The sequence below is a fragment of the Peromyscus leucopus genome, chromosome 10, assembly GCF_004664715.2.
Source record: "Peromyscus leucopus breed LL Stock chromosome 10, UCI_PerLeu_2.1, whole genome shotgun sequence".
In the NCBI taxonomy this organism is placed as follows: domain Eukaryota; kingdom Metazoa; phylum Chordata; class Mammalia; order Rodentia; family Cricetidae; genus Peromyscus; species Peromyscus leucopus.
In genome coordinates, this window is record NC_051071.1 from 91,821,988 (window position 1) to 91,836,008 (window position 14,021).

General features: G+C 47.4%; 1 protein-coding gene across 1 annotated transcript in view; it reads right to left on the reverse strand.

Moving 5' to 3' along the window:
• The window catches only part of Tgfbr3 (transforming growth factor beta receptor 3), a 187,128-nt gene that overhangs the window by 50,733 nt on the left and 122,374 nt on the right, over positions 1 to 14,021 (reverse strand). The window lies entirely within an intron of this gene.

The window sequence follows — 14,021 nt, forward strand, 5'->3', positions numbered from 1 at the left end:
TTTTTTTTTTCTTTCGAGACAGGGTTTCTCTGTGCTGTTTTGGTGCCTGTCCTGGATCTTGATCTGTAGCCCAGGCTGGCCTCGAACTCACAGAGATCCACCTGGCTCTGCCTCTCAAGTGCTGGGATTAAGGCGTGCACCACCACCGCCCAGCCGTCAGAATCATCTTTGTGGTTTCCCACAAGCCTCCATTACAGGCCCCACCTTCCAAGCATTACTGGTCTTCATTTATGCTGGCTCACATCTGCAGATTGAACCGGACATTTAGGGGAAACTCTGTACCTCTCTCAACACATATGGACTTTAAAAACCGTTGTCTTTGTCATTTCCTAAACAGCAGGCATAATAACTTTGCACAGAACTTATTCTAGATTGGGTACTATTAGTGATGCCACCAACACTGAGCCTGAGCAAGCCTGCTGCAGACACTGACAGCACACACTGGCTGTGTGTAGAAGGTTGTGGTAGGAGAGTAATGAGCACGTGTTATTGCTTGGCGTTCCCAAGTGCCGTTACTGCCCACGTACCCGCTTGAGTCCCCAGTATGAACCCCAAGCACCTCGTTTCAGGATCTACGTCAGGTTTAGTTCCCTTTTCGTTTCCGTATTTATTTGCTCTGTGCAGGTGTGCATGTCGCGTGTGCTGAGGTCAGAGGATGATCTGGGGGTTGTGAGACTTGGCAGCAAGAGCCACTTCATGGACCCCTGTTGAGTTCTTAAAGATTAAGGAAGCCTTTCTGGTCTGTGCTGGCTCAAGAAACACGGAACTAGTCATTAGTAAACTGGGTAGAAACTACATCACAGGAATGACTGTTAACTGCCCACCAACTGCGTGTTAGGCACCACAGCGTGCCTTCTGGTTCCGCAATGGTGACTACTAACTAAAGGTCCACATGCACTGGGAACAGTCAGAATCATCCTTTTTGTAAGCAAAGCCAGCGTGGAAGGCTCAGCTCTGGCCTTGTCTTGATGTTGTGTGTTCATGTCAAGACTTGCCATCCATCTTCTTGCCCCATACTAACCATGGCACCTCTGGGTATCTCTGCTGGCCAGCAGCCACGCACCAACCCTACCTCAAACCATGTGGGGCTCTCCACCTCTAGGCCTGCAGTAAAATCTTCGTGCTACTGGAGAGCACTCGTGTATTTTTATTCACCTTGTCCCTGAAAGGACAAACGCACAGCAGCGCAGTGAGGGCTCTGACCCACTGCCTGCACCATCCTGGGTGAGACGCGAGGATCCCTCAGATGCTGGCTGCTGTGCCCTTTCCACGGTGCAGCCACAGAATTTAACCTCGGTCTTAAATACATCATGCAAAGCAAACTTTATTTTTTCAGAGTAAAAGAAGAGATATACGGTAGTGGTACATTCCAAAGGCAAGAAGAGCAGTGTAAACAGAGGAAGTCAACAGCAATATGGTATGCAGCTTGAAGTCCTTAAGAACCATGTGACAGTGAGCCCCAAGCAGGGTTGCTCCTGCTGGTCGCCTGTCCCCCCTGCCACACCCCATCAACCCCGCCTCAGTGCGGTCTTCTCTCTAGGCAGCCCCAGGTCCATAAACTCAGGGCTGAGGAATTTGGAAACAGAGTTACCGGCACTCCTCAGGCACATTCCAATCAGAAGCTAGCAAAGCTGCTGGGGCGGGGAGGGAGGGAGGCGTCGCTGATGCAGGTCCACGGGAATGTTCTGCTCTCCCAGGTGCTTAGTCAGCACTCTCCCCTCAATCACTGGGTCTGCGGGCCCCACAAACGCCCTCCGCCATGATGGAGTACAGGAGATACTGTTCACGGGGGACCCCCACCACCTCAGGACCAGTGATGATTACCATTTCCACAGCAGAGAAAGGAACCGGAGAGAGTCTAATAGTCCCTCAGCACCAGGGCAAGGCCAGGGTACGAGGCTCGGAACCTCAGTCACCCTGGACTTCTGTTCGAACCCTCGAAAGATCCCCACGTTTGCTACCATGATGTTTTCTTTTGAAATCGTGTGTGTGTGTGTGTGTGTGTGTGTGTGTGTGGTGTATGTGTGTGTGTGTGTGTGTGTGGTGTGTGTGTGTGTGTGTGTGGTGTATGTGTGGTGTATGTTTGTGTGTGTGTGTGTGGTGTGTGTGTGTGTGTGTGTGTGTGTGGTGTGTGTGGATGTGGTGTGTGTGTGTGTGTGTGTGGTGGATGTTTGTGTGTGTGTGTGTGGTGTGTGTGTGGTGGATGTTTGTGTGTGTGTGGTGTGTGTGGATGTGGTGTATGTGTGTGTGTGATGTATGTGTGTGGTGTATGTGTGTGTGGTATATGTTTGTGTGTGATGTATGTGTGTGTAGATGTGGTATACGTTTGTGTGTGTGTGGTGTTTGTGTGTGGTGTATGTTTGTGTATGTGGTGTGTGGTATATGTGTGTGTGTGTGGTGTGTGTGTGTGGTGTGTGTGTGGTGTATGTTTGTGTGTGTATGTGTGTGTGTGTGGTGTATGTTTGTGTGTATGTGTGTGTGTGTGATGTATATGTGTGTGTGTGTGTGTGGTATGTGTGTGGGGGTGGTGGTGTATATGAGTGTGTGGTGTGTGCATGTGTGTGTGCGCGTGTGTGTGTGTGTGTGTGTGTGGTGTGTGCGTGTGTGTGTGTGTGGTGTGTGTGCGTGCGTTCGTGTGTGTGTGTGTGTGGTGTATGTGTGTGTGTGGTGTATGCGTGTGTGTGTGTGTGTGTGTGTGTGTGGTGTGCGTGTGTACGTGTGTGTGTGTGTGTGTGGTGTGTGTGCGTGCGTTCGTGTGTGTGTGTGTGTGTGTGTGGTGTGTGTGTGTGCGTGCGTTCGTGTGTGTGTGTGTGTGTGTGTGTGTGTGTGTATGTGGTATGCATGGGTCGGCACATGGCACTATTCATATCTGGAGGTGACAGGACAACCTGTGGATTCCGGCAGCCACAGACCTTCATAAGCCCTGTTCCCTTTCTACCAGTAAGATTCTGCTTGCGGTCGGAGTCACGCCTACCCGGTCAGGGGAGTCATTCCTCACTCTTCGGTGACACAAGCCTTCGAATAGTTGAGGATGTCAGTGGACTTCCATCATGCAGTCTCTCTTCGGCTTCTCATCTCCTCCCCAGACACCACGGTTGCCAAATCGTTGCCATCACAGACTCTGAACACAGCACTGGGGCCAGACTCGGGGCTTCTCTGAATGGGCGGGACTGAACTAAATTTCTGGTCAGTGGTGACGAGGTCTAATTCTATTTCCTTCCTCAGCTGGGGCAGAGAAAGTTCCAGCCTCTAATACAGCAGTTGGTTCCCCTGGCAACCAGCCCCCAACTTGAGTCCATCTAGGAGCCCTCAGTCACCAGTCATCACATTAATACAAGCAAGATATCATTTGGGGACACCGAGGGTTTTAGGAGGTGTGTGCCAGACACAAGGAGCAGAGACTAAACATGCACTTCTTGATGTTCCACAATAAGTGAGTGTGAAATTGTTGTTTTAAAACAACGAAAGGCTAAGCACAGGGTTTTATATTTTGTTAAAATAACAGAAACTCCCCAAGGCTGTTGACTCCATTGCCCGTCCTCCACCTTGGTTCAGGGTCTCTGTCATGCTGCTGACACATTTCTGGCCCTTTTTATTAAAAACAACAACACAGTAGCTGATCCCATTCCTTTACCCATATTCCACAGTCACCTGGAAAACCTTCCTAAAATGCAAATGTGTGATGATACGGAACAGTGAAGCATCTCAACGTGGGGAAGAGGCATCTCGGCTTCCCCTCCAGTTCACGCCACTTTCCCACATGCCCAGGATTCACCATGAGAGCCAATGACAGCGGCAGACCACTCCTCAGACTACCTGCTCTTGGGTCTTCCATCCTTCTTCCCTCACCTGGACCACTGTGCCTCCCTCACGGTACAGTGCCTCCCTCACCTGCCTTCCACCCCCTGCTCTGTGAAGCCTCCCAGACCCCGCTCTCTTCAGGACTTAGCTGCCCACTGGTCACCAACATGCCCCCTGCCCGTCCCCTCACTCACACAACAGCTGCTGTGTACCGACACACCCACCACCTTCCCTTGACAAAGAACAGCACCCGAGGGCCAAGGAAGCGTGTGTCCATTCTGAGTCTCTTTCCTCGCACAGTGCATGGCTCAGGTAGGGTTAAAAGTCACTGATGGAAACCTCCCCGTGCTGCAGACAGGGAAAGACGACTCTTCCTCACTCCAGCTGCCCGAGCTTCTTGCTTCCTCCACCTCCCCAGAAAGTGACTCTCGGCTAGGCTTTAAAGCTAATGATTTGATTTCTCACCCAATAACTCCAGCTAAAAACCAATTATTAAAGCATACTTAGCAGTTTTGCGTCTCCGCCCACAGTGCACTGAACTTTCCTCCTGCTTTCTAATTAAAACCCAACCCCCTGACATGACAGATGTCTTCCTGTGGGAATCTGAGGAACACCGAGCTCCAAGGACCTTGACTCTTAGCAAGGGTCTGTGGAAGGGACAATCACCAAGTCGTTAATGGTCTAACAAATCCCGGGAAGCCAATGTGCATCTGAGTCCTTTCCTCACCGGAACGTTCTTTCCTGCTTGAATTGAGCACAGCACTGGTATTTTAAATACTGGTTATGGCACTAGACTTTTTCCTTTTCGTTTCTTTCTTTTTTTTTCTTTTTTCTTTTTTTTTAAGAGCAGAGCATTACTCTATCTGCCAAGGCTGGGAGTTTTATTACAAGAACTTACAACGAGGCTACAAGAGCCAAGTTTATTATTTTTTCTGGATCAGATTCAATAACCTCATCCAAAAGTACACGGAAAAAAAAAAAACCAAAGGAGGCATCCAGCCCTCTTGTTTCCACACCTGTGTTTGAGCTTTAACTCTTCAAGTCCTAAGCAGACCCACACATGCCTTGAAGTTGAGCTCACAGGCCAGAGCAAAGGCTGAGTCCTTGCAGGCCTCTACAGCGTCTTCCTGGAAGTGAGCTTCTTCGTTTTAGCACTGATCTCAGCTGACTCAGGTCCAGGGGTTGCAGCAGTTTCTCTTGAGCCTCCCCTCAAGTCAGTTCAGTCTTGGGGAGGGAGGGGGCTTTGCTGTGGGCAGTGCTGTAACTGCCCAACGTCTCTTCTAGTCCTGTACTCATCCCCCCATTTCCTGACTCCACCCCCACCCCACCCCCACCCCCACCCTCAAACAAATACGCTCAGGTGAGCACCCAAGATACACATTCAGGTCGCAGTGGACCACAGGTGACCATCAGGTCCATTTCACACACTCTACTTCAAGTCCACTCACATGTTGCCCTCAGAATGCAGCCTCTCTTGAGCCTACCACACAACCAATAGCCTGCCACTCTGGCATCTCTGGGTCCCTCATCTTTCTTTGCATATTATTTCTATTGTATCCATCACTTTCTAAAATGCTACAGGATATATTCATTCATTGTGTTCATTTCACATCTCTTCCTTTGGAGTCTGGAATGCTCAGCCATGTTGTGCAGGGGCATATCCCAAGTACTTGGGATTGGTGGCGTCCATAAACAAGACAGTAAGTGTCTGACAGAATGCATCTTGAAATTCATTTGGCTGGATGCTGTGCCTGAGACATAAGCTTTGTGCTAAAGAAGATGTGATGGTCACATTGAAGAATAGAGAAACGGGAGCAGATATTACAGTCTATCGTGAATGTCAGAGGCTCTGGGAAGGCTATCTTTACTCCCGTTCACATAGTATGCAACAGAGTAACTACTGAATCCACATCACCAATAAATAAGCATCCAAAATGTTGCTAAAGTGACCCACATTGAAGACAGAAGATCCATACCAGAGTTTGAAGGTTTTTTTTTTTTACAAAAAGTAAAATATCCCATGAATTTTATTCTCTATCATGTTTAAATATTATGTTGCATGAATTAATTACATTTTGATTTACTTATACTTAAAAAATCACACTTGATTTCTATCACATCTTCTTCCAATATGACCCTAAGGAAGGAATGCACATCTACGTTCATCCTTCTGACTCTTAGTCTAGGACACAGAAGACACGATGAGCCAGTGACTCCCTAGGTGTGATCTCAGATTAGTGTATAACAGGCAGAAACAAGTCAAAATGTAGACTCCAGGGTGGTGGGGAGTGGGAACCCTGGAAAGTGCATTGCAATTCTTACCATCTGTGACTCCAGCGCACAACTGGGCAAGGTCTAGGCCAGAGACACAAATATTATTTACTAATTTGTTTTCATGGTGCCGGGGACTGAGGCCAGGGACTTTTGTAGACTAGACTAGAGCTCTGCCATTGAGTTACATCACCAGGCCTGGTACTGATTTTATTCATTACACGTTCTTTAATAGTTCCATACGTGAGCACAATAAATTAAATCACATCTACCTCCCCATGCCTCCATAGTGTTTTCCTGTTCTTATGAGTGTGCATGATGCATGTGTGAGGATGTGTGTGGGGTATGGGGTGTGAGAGGGTACTTACCACGGTAGGCATGTGGAGGTCAGAAACTTGTGATCAAGTAAGAGTTCCCTCCCTTACGTTGGTGAAGAAAAGGAGCCCCAGAGGGAGGGAGAACAGACACACCATGGATGGAGTCATCCTCTTGCACATTTGAAAAGAAGTGAGTCTTGCAAAATAAGAGAAACCACATCTCCACAAAGAGAAAGAAAAGCCTGCTGAGGCGTCACAGGAAAAGCTGTTCCAGGAGTCATCACACATGCACACCCCCCACCTCCCCAAAAAGACCCCTACAGCTCAACCCTGATGCACAGGAGCTGTGGTTATCAGTTGGTGAGTACCTGCTATTTGGATTCCAGAGCCGGGGGGCTGCTCAAACTCACACACCCACCTTGGCCCGTTCACGTGACTTTGGTGGAGATGCCACACTTGTACATATGGATCAGCGGGCAGCCCCCTCTGCCCTCCCACGTCAACTTCCTTTCCACTGTGCCTCTTCACCTTCAGGGCCCCCGACTCAGCACAGCTCTTTATGGGGAACAGATAAAGTACAGAAAAACACTGATATTTCACAAACTCCTGCCATGCCGGGAATCTGCTTGCTCAGTTCCAGGGGTGGTAGGAAGACATGGAAAAGGAGACTCGGTCCCTAGAATCCAGCTCTGTGCTTAAGTAGGACCTGCAATGGCCCCGGGTGCCTCAGAGCCTACACAGAAAGGTATCAAGGGGATTATGCTGGGATGTGTTTTGTGTGCAAGGTCCAGCAGAAATAAATTCCTTCAGTACTCTGAAAGATTTCCTTGCCCTAAGGACTGAACCATTTGTTCTGAAAGAAGAAAGTCACACGTTCATTCCACCCAATCCCCAGAAGGACTCTACTCGTCTATTTCCTTCGAAGTCCCGTGATGTGAAATTCAATCTGAAACATGTTTTCTATTAACATATGTCATGATTCAATGCTGTTTTGAAAGAGTTTATTCTGAAGAAATAATAACTTCCATGCCCATGAACCTACATTCATAACTTGCAAAGCTACATATTTTCGAGCCATATGACTACAGCAGTTGCCAATCATGCATTCAGGAAATGCAAATTCATGTATTTTTTTTTTTTAATTCTTGGGTGTTTTTATTTTGTAACCTAAACCAGATTACTTTTTTTCCCAATAAAATGACTTAGAACATACTTGACTATTAATTTTTTTTCTAAACATTCATCATGACCATCTTGGGATGTTTTAATTTTTCCTGAAATGTAAGATGTTGAGGACTGAGATGGCTCTGTGATCTTCATATTCCACATGCTTGTGCACAGCATGAAGAAAATGCTGATGCTGCCCTGGATACCAGCATGTCTAAACCTGAGCATAAGCCAGCGTGAAAGTGATGTGCAACCTCCACAGAAGCAGCACAAGGATGCATGGATACAAGGAGAGGCAGAAGATCTCACACAACATCTGAAGGTCAGGCTTTAGCCCAGCACCCTCTCGTCCCACCCCAAAGTAATCAGCTAAGAACCCCAGGCTAGCCCAGATACTCCTCAGCCTATAACATAACCCCCCAGGCTTCTGAGTTCACCCTTCCTCACCTTCTACTGTCACAGATATTAGGAGGGACTAGCCAGGCATGGTGATTCATGTCTTTAATCCCAGCACTTAGGAGGCAGACTCAGGTGGATCCCCATGAATTTGAGGCCAGTCTGATCTACAATAGTGAGTTCCAGGCCAGCTAGGACTGAGAGTGAAATCCTGTTACAAACAAATAAAAATCAACAATAAGAGATATTTGAGCCTAATTTCAAAGTATATTTGCCACCTAAAGGGTGTTTTTGTTTTTTTTTTTATCGGCGGGGGCATTAGCGAAGGCAGAGGACATGGAGGGGTTGCTGTTGTTGGATGTTGACTCTGTTACTGATATTTACCATGCTCCTCAAGCTGTGGCTGCCCTCCATGTATGCTTCTAGGAACCTCTTACTGTGGAGGACTTTTTATATTTTACATCTAATGTACCAAGCCAAGTTCAAGGGTACTAACTGAATTTTACAAAAGCCAGACAGCAGACAAGATCTTAGAATGGCCTTTACAGAGGTCATCCTTGTTCATGCTGGTAATCTCTCTACTTCACAGGAAATAAAGGCTCAAAGCAGGTGAAGGACCTACCCAAGCCACAGAGCTGGTAGGCAGTAGGGCGGACAATAAAACCGAGACTCATTCCAGCCAGAGCTCTCCCTGTCCCAGCACTAGGGAGCAGTCAGTCAGTCAGCACACGGGCAGACCCTGTGGGGTAGAGTCAAACCTCCTTCAACTCGGGGCCTCACATCAACAGAACACTGGGAGGAAACAGTCGCACAGCCTTGACGTGAATTCTTGCTAAGTAGATCCTACATGGAGTCTGACTTGGGTTTGACAACTGAAGGGGGCTCTGAGCCCTGAAGAGCCAGATCACACAGTGTGCACAGCACACACACACATCAAAACCCTGGACTCCCCAAACCATGCTCTCCCGGCGTAGGGCAGTGGGCACTGACGGTCCAGAAAGGCCATCTCCTTCTGGTGAGGGAATCTGCCTCCAGATCAGCAAAGATCTGAGCCATCTGCCAAGGCTGGGTGGGCAAACTTTGAGGAAAGCAGAGAGGGACTCGAGCGGGAAGCTTTATGAAAGGCGCCACTGCCCTTTTCCGACTCTTCTCACCTTCGGTATTGACTCTCCCTCTGCTGCTGCCTGAGGGAAAGTGAGAGGAAAGAGAAGGGAAGGGACAGGTAGGAATGACTGTTTCAGACACAAATTATCTGGCTGGAAACCAAGTTAGAGTCAACACAAATCCCCAAGTACCCAATGACTTGAAAATGGTTGACCAGAACCCACAATGGACAGAGACTGCAAGAAAACCAGGTGGTGCAATGTGGGGTCTGAAGACAGACACCACGGCACGTTCTATATGTCAGCTTAGCTCTGCTGCGTGATGGCTAACGGTGAGAGCTCAACAGGGTCCAGAATCACCAGGAGACAGCCCTCTGGGCATGTCTGTGAGGGATTTTCTAGACTGGTTATCTGAGGTGAAAGGAATCATCCTCAATCCATGGTTTGGGTTCTCTGGGCCAAATCAAAGAAGAAAGCAAGTGGGGGCCAGCATTCATCTCTCTGCTTCCTGAGTGTGGGTGCACATGACCTGCTGGCTCATGTTCCTGCCACCATACCTTCCTCGTCATAGACGGGCCAACTGAACAAAACTCAATCCTGCCTTCCTTAAGCGCCCTTGTCAGGTGTTGCACAGTTGTAGGTGACCCGTATAGCTACGGTCCCATTATTCACCATACCCACGCCTGCATGCTGTTAGGAAGGTGTATTATGGGTGTGACTAAAGTCCAAAATGGATTGACTTTAAGGAAGGGACTGTCCTGGGTCATTAAGATGGCCTGGTCCTGGCAGTGGAAGGCCCTTAAGAGCCTAGAAGGGGGCTGTCCTGAGGAAAAAGACATTCTAGCTGTGGGGGTCAGCTTTAGCTCATGCTCATGGGTACTGGCTCCCTTCCAGAAAGTTCTCTCTGTATCTCCAACTCTCCTTGCCTGTCCCCACAATGGTGCAAGCCAACTCCTTGTAATAACTCTCTTTGTGTATATCCCTTACTGGGTCTATTTCTCTGAAACCTTGGCCAATATAGTTTCTGTGAATGGCTGATACAAGCCCCAGGAGAAATGGAGCTGTATATTCTGGCCCACTGAGCAACCAAACCCAAAAATGGTTAGGGAATAAGGGGCCTGAAGGACATTTCCTTGGGGAGAAGCAACAGAGAAGGGGCCATAAGCCAGACGCAACTGGTTTGTGTCCTTTGGGAACTTCCAAGTTGGATTTGTATGCCCACCCTCCCACCCCCCATTTTCTAGTTTTAATTGACAATCTCTGTAGACGACCAGGATGGTCTCCTCTGCCAAAACTAAGAAAGTTGAACTAGCACATTTAACCTCAATGATGAAATAATCCCAAAGGTGCTATGGATATATGTGTACTAATTAAGCAAGGCAGCCTATGGAGCTGATCCAAAAACAGTCCAGCCAGGAGCCCAGAGGAAAAGTGTACTTGGGGAAGAGGTCAAAGAGACAGTTTCTAAAGCCCTGGCCAAGTGGAATACTGCAAGGCCTACACCCCAGTTTGAAGTCATTTACAACAGACACTGTTAAATGAGGCCTTCACTTACCTGACCTGAAGTCCTGATCTTGGTATAATCCATTCGTGGTCCATGCTAGACACCAGAATTACGGATGACATCGTAGCCATGTCTTCCCATCAGGCAGTGTGGCTTCCCTCTACTGTTCTAAAGAGTATTTTTGCTCACACTTGTCAAGCTCTTGCCACTTTATGTGTTATAACCACCATCCAGGAGCTGTCTGTCCACACACGCTAACCTCTTTGCCTTAATTCCATCTTGATATAAAGATAAATGTGTAGCAGGAATGTTAAAAGTTCTTACTGATAAAATCAAACCCGAGGCCAGTTATTGGGGTGAATACTGGAAGGTCAGAGAGACAGAACAAGCCACAGCTATCTCACCTGGCCAGATCCTCAGCTGGTCTTGTTTCCTCAGACTGGAAATTTCTGCGTCCTCATCCGGAATGGGTCTCAGCTGAATTACTGCTCAAAAGCCTGAATGCTCAACCAGCCAAAATCTTAACCAGCCAAATGCTTAACCAGCCAAATGCCTAACCAGCCAAATGCCTCTAGTTTCTGGTCCTCACGCCTTATATACATTTATGCTTTCTACCATCACTCCCTAGGATTAAAGCCTTGCTTCCTGGGATTAAAGGCGTGTCACCATGCCTGGCTGTTTCCAATGTGGCCTTGAACTAACAGAGATCCAGAGGGATTTCTATCTCTGGAATGCTAGGATTAAAAGTGTGAGTGCCACCATTTTCTAGCCTTTGTACCTAGTGGCTGTCTGTTCTCTGACCCCAGATAAATTTATTAGAGTACACAATATTTTGGAGAACACAATACCACCACATAAATGATACCTGCATGAAAATTACCTTTAAAACCCCTGTATCATATGGTAAGATAAAGAATTTTATGGTGCTAATAATGGCACCTACATCACAGACATGTTACAGAGACCAAATAAAGTCACAGATGTAAGTACTTTGACTCATTCGGCACCTGATGCAGACTGGTCAGTTTCCATTGCATGTCCTCCAGACAGGTTACAAAGGCTATGTGATTGACCTTGAGGTTCACAGGCATGGTTTGTCGCTCACTGGAGCAGAACTCGGGCCTTCTAGAAAGGGATTTCTTTTACCTGCGTTCAAGCAATGCTGACCTATATCCCCTGGCACTAGAGTGAATTCTCAGAACACTTTCTTAAGGATAAAGAAGATAAAGGGACTAGAGATCAAATGGGCGATCATCACTGTAGGCTTTTGCCAGAGGTGGCAGATGCACGAGTCTCTAGCTTTGACTATCGCTCACAATGGTAGAATGGTAACTCCCCATCATGGGTATCATTAGCCGTTTGTATCTGCAACACAGACTTCAAGACTTCTAGAATCAGGTGTTGGGAACCAATGGCAAAATCAGGGTTTAGAATACAAACTCTGCCTACACATAAATGTAATGAGTTACTTCTAAGCCAGATAGAGGATAAGGATCTGAGATCCAAAAACACATTATCTCAAATAATCTGGACAATCTGTACCCAGGAAGGAGACAGGCCATTCTGAGTCCTTCCCTGAGATGGGCTGGGCAAGCAGCTATAGGAACCTCACCACAACATCACCATCTCCACCCAGGCACAGCCGAGGATTTCCACATCAGCATCCCAGAGCCTCCAGGGAGACAGGTTGTTTTGTTTGTCTGTTTTTTGTTTTTGTTTTTTTCCCCCTCCTCCCATTATATGAAAATAAAACATTCTGCAACTTCCCTTAGCAAAACACTCATTTTTCTTACTAAATAGCTCTTGGGAGGTTGTCCACTATGCTACCCACAGTACCAGAGATTAACATTCGAAACAACTGCCCAAAGCTTGGGAAGGGTAGGTGCATTAGATCACCAGATTAGCTTTATTCCAAAGCTTTAGAGAACTTCCTTGGATGACACAAGAGAAAACCAATCTTCCCTTCAATGTACTCAAGTTTATTTAACCTCAATTTGTTGAATGAAAGCAAAGCTTCACTGGGCTGGGGCTGTGCCTACACACAGACATGACACAAGACGCCAAGCAGAGCCAGGAAAAGTCCACACTGGTGTGAGTCCTCCTGGACAGGATGTCTTCCTCAGAAGACTACGAGAGGGCAAACCAGGGCCCCGGGCTTCTCATCCACTGGCAGCATTCACCCCCTTGCCCAGAGTGTTAGTATAAACCCTAGGACGGCTTCTATAAACTCTCTCTGGACCAGGTTTACCGGCTGAAACTGGACTCTCTCCAATGTTCTAAATGCCACAGTGACATTTAGGAAGAGCTCTCTTACCACAAAGGGGGCAGAAACTCATTCCTAGGAAATATGGTAGTTGACTGACCCCAGCTCATGAAAAGATCAAGCCCTATATAATTAAGGCTCTTAGGGACAAGCCACAAAACCAACAGATAAGCAGCCTCTTGACAAGAAATGTATGGTACACAACCACTTGGAACCTCCTCAGGACACAATGAGTCATTCCACCAGAGATACTGAAAAGAACCACCACCAATCTGGAAGCGTTTATTTAATCTGCCTTCAAAAGAGAATTTATTTGGGGAAAGACCTCACTGAGAAAGCCAAAACGGTATAGTCAGAAACCTTAGCATACAGGGGCGACACCTCCGGCTGTGAGGAAAGCTGTGTTTGTTTGCAGCTCCTCAACCATCTGCCGCTCCCTAAAGCCTGCCACATGGAGGCTGCTACCTCAGCTGCATGGGTGAGAGGACAATTCTCATTTTCTCCAATTTCTGTGGTCTAAAAAGGGGTATATTTTTATACTGAACCTCAACTCCCAATTTCCTAGCTAGCTCTGCTGACCTAGAAAGCTCCCTGAGGGCAGGTGACTCACACGCCATTCACTGAATTCTTCTTGGGCCACTGGACTCAAGCACACAGGCAGAGAAGTGGATGCTGAGTCAACGAACAGTTCATGCATAAAACATCATAGAAGGTATGCTAATTTTGTGGGTTCTCAAGTATGGGAGCAGAGATGCCAAAGAAGGATGTTAGAAAGCTGGGTTTTTCGTTTCTTTTTTTAATCCGGATTTTAAAATCAATAGAACACAGAGTTTGTTGTTGTTCTTGTTGTTTACTTTCAAGTTCCCTCCTCCACATGTCAGCTTGGCTGTCCGAGTTGTTCTCTGGCATTTCTGGACATGGCAACCCTCAGCTACACATCGCTTGGCTTTGTGAAAAGGCACTCGCTGGGCATGCGCTGGGTGAGGCCGCACTGTCCCTCTGTACAGCCCTGAGCTCACATCTGGGGCTGTTTAACAACTGATTGGAAATTTAGCCTTTTGATTTCCAGTTAAATACTAAGCACAGGAAAACAAATAGCACTTGTTTTCACTGAGTCTTGTCAGGCATCCAAACTGCAGTGCGGACCAGAGACCGGCCTGTGGTTTGGTGGCAGAGACCCAAAATACTTGGCCACCCCA